The sequence below is a fragment of the Callospermophilus lateralis genome, chromosome 6 (genome assembly GCF_048772815.1).
Source record: "Callospermophilus lateralis isolate mCalLat2 chromosome 6, mCalLat2.hap1, whole genome shotgun sequence".
NCBI lineage: Eukaryota > Metazoa > Chordata > Mammalia > Rodentia > Sciuridae > Callospermophilus > Callospermophilus lateralis.
In genome coordinates this window covers 123,921,035-123,926,710 of record NC_135310.1, presented here as the reverse complement: position 1 = coordinate 123,926,710, position 5,676 = coordinate 123,921,035, and the positions used below count along the sequence as shown (strand labels likewise).

Sequence of the window (5,676 nt, the reverse complement as noted above, 5' to 3'; positions counted from 1 at the left end):
ACGACTAACATGCAATAAACAACAGCTGATCTTACGGAGAATTCTACATCAGAGATCACACTGAAAATGTGTCGCAAACTGAAATAAAAGGACCAATTTTTTAATTCTGCATTGTGAAGGCATTGAATGGGCTTTGACTAAGGATCAAGTCAACTTCTTTAGCAAATCCCCAGTGAGGAATGGAGTTAGAATGGAGGAGTCAACTATCCTGACAGTAGTGGGGCAAATATCCTTAATTTTACAAAGGTTGGGGGCAAGGATCATAATACACTGTGCATCTACTAATCCCTACCAAATAAAATTACTTTTGTTTTAAAACTATATTTGAACTACATATTAATATGGTATTAAATTGAATTTTAACAACATATGGAAAATATGTGAATATTCACATTTTTTAACTCATTTCCATATTACATTTCAATGTTTCCCTATCAACTTTACCCAGCTCCAAGGTTCTTCAAATTTGCCTCTGAGTCCACTGTGAAGAAAGTAATACAAGGCAGAGAGGGATAGGCTTTGCATCTCAACCCTGCATAAAATGATATGCAATGTGTTTTTATTTTCTGTTAAAGAAATTTTAACAGACTGTATTAACTAATTTCCTAAACAATCCCTATTTGACAAAGCACCAGACAGAGGAAAGTTAATGTATTTACTCAATTATTCTAGGTTAAAAGGTCACAGGATAGGAGTTGAAAGGGAATCATTCTAAATCCAAGTAAAATATTGCTCTTATCACAGAGCTTTTTGTGATGTTGGAAGAAATTGTTAATTTGAATTCACTTACTAATAAAAGTAATTAATCACAGGAGTTAATTTATGCTTGCAGGATTATAATTCTAAATGGGTTCTATGCTGGTCCAAGAAATCCAGATGTTGGCATTTCCTGTTTAATATTCTGGCATGGAGATAAGTTTTGCTGAACTACCCATACCATTTCCTTGATTAGATCTGTGTTTTTTTCAGCAGCATCACTTTGCTTTTACAAAGCTTACTATACAACACTGTAATTAAATATGAAAGTATTAAGTATTAAGATACTCTATTTTTGGTTCAGCATAAGTGTACACCACTTTGCTTTCTGGGTAAGTGCCTGTGGAAGAGCATTACTGTCAATTTTAATTTCAAGTTGTTTCAATGGAAAAGATAAGAGATCCTGAGCAGATGGTTGTCATCACATAATGCAACTGAAAGCCCTGTAAAGGGATGCAACACTTGCTATAGCACCTAAAATCTATACAACAACCTCAGGCAAATGGGAAGTAAAATAAGGACAAGAAAAAAGAAAGATTAAGAAGCAATGTAAAACTAGAAATATCATGTTAAATTCACAAATAAAAGTGAATATAGGAATCTCGAAATGTTAAATCACTCTATATTTATGTCATCTCTCTTGATGACTTCTTGCTTGAACAGTGAGACATATATTAATTTAGTTGGTTGCGTATATATTCAAAAGATTTTAAATAAAATTCACTATTTATAGTTTCCATTTATATCCTACTACTACATTGCAAATACAAACTAGTGGACATATCCATGTTTAAGAAAGAAAAATTATACTTTGTTTTCCCCTCAGATTATATAAACCTTTTGCCTTTTATTAATTGTTTTGTGGAGAAGAACAATTCTGAGTCTTAACCAAATTTTTTGAGGCCAGGCTTAATAATAGTTAATAATAATAAACAAAGTAAACTGTTTTGGTTTTGGGGACTTTTGAAGATTTTTTGCAATTTAGCTTATAGTTTATTTATATTTTCCAAAGCCTGTATTTATTAAGAAATTATTTTACAAATAAAATGTTCTATTTTGTCTGCGTGTGCCATGTAAACTCCTAAGAATTTTTATGTTCATAATGACCTAAAAATCTAATTGTTATTAATAAATAATAATGACAAAATTAACTCCTTGTTGTTATTCCACCTACAAAGGAAAAAAGAATGGTGCTTTGCTAACAACTTTATAGATTAAGATTATTTTAAGTGGCACCACAGAAACACAATCCTTACCCAGACTTATCTGCTGTATTTCCTGGTTTTCTTTTTCCTTACATACAATTTTCAAAATTTTATTTCTAAATCATTCCAAGTAAACCAAAACTAAGCCCCAAATTTTTCACTCTTTGCTACTGACAATCTCTTATTTTTCTCTAGAGTTCCTGTAATTATACTTACATGCCAAGTGTTGAGTTACCAACAAAAGAGCAATAAATAATATGAATAGTTATAACAGAAAGTAATTTTAAATATGGAATGAGAATTGTAATAAAATAGCTTTCAAAATAGTAATATCTTCCTGTGATATCAAAATGGACACTATCATATCAGAGTTTTTCAACTAGGCTTCTCTTGCACTAATAAATGCTACTGCATTTCTACTTCATTGGCATGAGTATATACCAAGAATTATGGGTTACCAAGCCTGCCCATTGGCACACCATCTTCCATGAGCTGTGATCTCTCTATCTAGATGTGGTCTAACATACAAACCATTTTCTCCATTAATGAACAACTGAGTTTGGGTTAGTTGAGACAGCTCCTTGACTGTCATGGCCATGATACAACAGAGGGCCACTCATTGGGAATTTGAGATAAGAAATATCCCCAAGAACTATTGGCTGTCTGGAATGCATCTCTGGAGGCACAGGTTATACTCTCCTGGATAGGAACTCTTCTATTTAAAGTATTGTTTCTAACTTTTATTCTGGGTACAGAGACATGAGGAAGAGAGATACTGATCTGATTTGAAATTGGTGGCACATGCCTGTAATCCAAGTGGCTCAGGAGGCTGAGGCAGGTGAATCATGAGTCCAAAGCCATCCCCAACAAATTAGTGAAGCCCTAAGAAACTCAGTGAGTGAGAACTTGTCTTCTAAATTATACAAACACACACACACACAAATAAAAAAGGCCTGGAGATGTGGCTCAGTGGTAAAGTACCCCTGGGTTAAATCCCTGGCACCAAAAACAACAACAACAAGAACAACAAAAACAACAACAAAAAACAAACAACAACAAAACCCATGAAATTGGAAAGGTAGAGGGATGACAGTGTGCAGGCTTTGCAAGGTTTTCCTAAGGTATTAAAATTTAATTCTGGTGCAGAGGAAGAAAAATCATTGCAATATCTTAAATGGATATGACAAGACACACTTGTTTTTAAAAATCATTCTTGCTTCCCCATAGAGAACTTTTGGAAGCAAGATAATCAGCTGTCCAAGAGAACCATGAAGACAATGAGGGTGTCTAACTAACAAGGTGGTAACAGAGATGCAGAGGAAGTGAAAAAAAGAGATATATTTCAAAAACCAAACTGATTCAAGGAGAGATTAGTGGGATAAAAAGGAAAAAAGACAAGAAAAGCGGTGGGGGGGGCGGGGGGGAAGTATCAAACATGGCTCACCAAAATGTGTTGATTTTGGTTCCATTTAATGAGATAGGGTGACAGAGAGTGGACAGACAATGAAAGTAATTCTGTGAGTCAAAAATCTAAATTTAGCACAGGAACTTGTCTGTTCATACTTCAAGAAAGCTTCTTCCAATGTTTCATCAAATACTTGAAAAAAATACATATTTTTCAAGGGACAGAACTTTGAAACTGGAAAATGCAAAAATTGAGAGTAAAAAAGAAATTACTGATTTCTACTAACAAGACACATAATTCATATGAATTTATTAGGATTCCTTAATGTTTTCTCCATGTGTTTATGACTACCATGGTACTGTGCATACAAATTTATGAAATTATTTTATAAAGAACCACAGCAAAAGTATAGGTTTTATTATAAGATATCACTTTCTAATTTTGCACTCTAATCATGGTATAATTTTACTATAGTTTTACCAATTTGTTTAAGATGAACCATCCCATAAAGTGTTCATTGAAAACCTACTGGTGATAGAGTGAACAAACTATTGTTTTCTTCTGCCTTTTTTTTTTTGCATCTTTATGTTCACTTATTTTATGTGGTGCTGAGGATTGAACACAGGGCCTCACGCATGTGAGGCAAGCACTCTACCACTGAGCTACAACCCCAGCCCTCTTCAGCTTTTTATGATTTATTTAAGCTCTGAGATTCTACACAGGGAAAAAGAGGCTCAGGTTCACTTCAGCCTTACTCCAGTGTAGGATATAGATGTGCTCCGATGAAGCAGAGATGAGTGATGGCTAAGTGCTCTAATCCCTAAGGAGACTCCACTAAACCCCTAGACAACTTAGACCTGCTGAAAAAACTCCTTTCTCTTTACTTAGGGCAAGAAACTGTTTTCATCAGTGGTTGTTTGAATGACCCATTTTCATTCAGTTATTATCTTTCAAAATCACTAAAATATTTTCAACATCCTAATTACATTATACTTCAGGGAATAATAACAGAGAAAAAACATCACTGAAACCATGAGAACAGCTAGCTCATAAAGAATGTACCCTCAGTTACTTTACAGTAACTTTGAGTGAAGAAAAAAAAAAGCATTTAATTCTTTGTCCAGATATGTAAACTAATATTAGTATAAACAGAAAAAGAAATTCTAAGACACACACACATGTGTGTATGTAATAGACAAGCAACCAAAAACAAACAAACAAACAAAAAACAATGAAGCAAAATCACATCTGTTTTTCCAGTATTTACATACTTGCCAATGACACTGAAGCCAGTTCTCCCTGTCCTTCAACTACACCTCCACAGATTCAACCAACTACAGATTAAATGTATTTGAGAAAAAAAAAATTGTACTGAGCATGTAAAGTCATTTTCTCTTGTCACTATTCCCTAAACAATATGATGAAACAACTATTTGCATAGCATTTATATTACACAGGAATTATAAGTATTATAGAGATCACTTGAAGTAAACAGATGTACATAGGTGATACACAAATATTACATCTTTTTACATAAGGTACTTGAGCATATGCATTTTGTAGTCCATGGAGATTTTGGAACCATTGACCCAGCAGACCAACGAATGAATGACTCTATTGAAAAGAGCATGCCATCCCTCATCCAATCTTCCTTGTAAATTTTCTGCCTTTTTAAAAATATGTGAAATATATAATTGATTATAATTATGTAATGTAAGAGATACATGCAATTGCTATTTTTCAATAGTTTAAAGTGTGTAATTAGAAAAGTAGAATTTCTAAGACCTCAGTTTGGGTTCACACACACATGTAGGCAGTTTATTTAATTTCTACACAGAGTCCAAGTCCTAGAAATGTATCAGAATGGACATCACTTTGTCTTTGATAAGTAGGTGAAGAAAAGATACTATATTCTCAATGAGCAACTTGCTGGTTCAAAACTGAAACTTGGGTAGTTTATTGTGTGTGCCTGGTGGCATTGAACTTTGATAAACCCATATGTGCATCTTTACAATTTAGCTGAGAAATAGGAGATGCTCAAAAAAAAGGGAGGGGGTCTTCCACAGAGCCTCCAGAAGAAATTCAGCCCAGGTAAAACCTTGATTTTAACTCTGTGAAACTGATTTCAGAGTTTTACACTCAAAATCTGTTAGAGAACAAATTTACATTGTTTTAAGCAACACAATATATTATAATTTGTTGCATTAGTCACAAGAATCTAATACAATCCACTTGGGGGCAGAAGAAAATGAGAGGCAAAAGTAATATGCTACAAAATTAAAAATGGAAAGTTTTGTAAACAGAGATGTT

The 5,676-nt window shown here is 33.6% G+C and overlaps 1 non-coding gene across 1 annotated transcript; it reads left to right on the top strand.

Annotated features, from left to right (window-relative positions):
* The first annotated feature begins 1,562 nt into the window (after positions 1–1,562).
* On the top strand, positions 1,563–1,677 carry LOC143402699 (U5 spliceosomal RNA). The gene has a single exon (XR_013091764.1). It is a non-coding gene; the product is annotated as a U5 spliceosomal RNA (small nuclear RNA).
* The last annotated feature ends 3,999 nt before the right edge of the window (positions 1,678–5,676 follow it).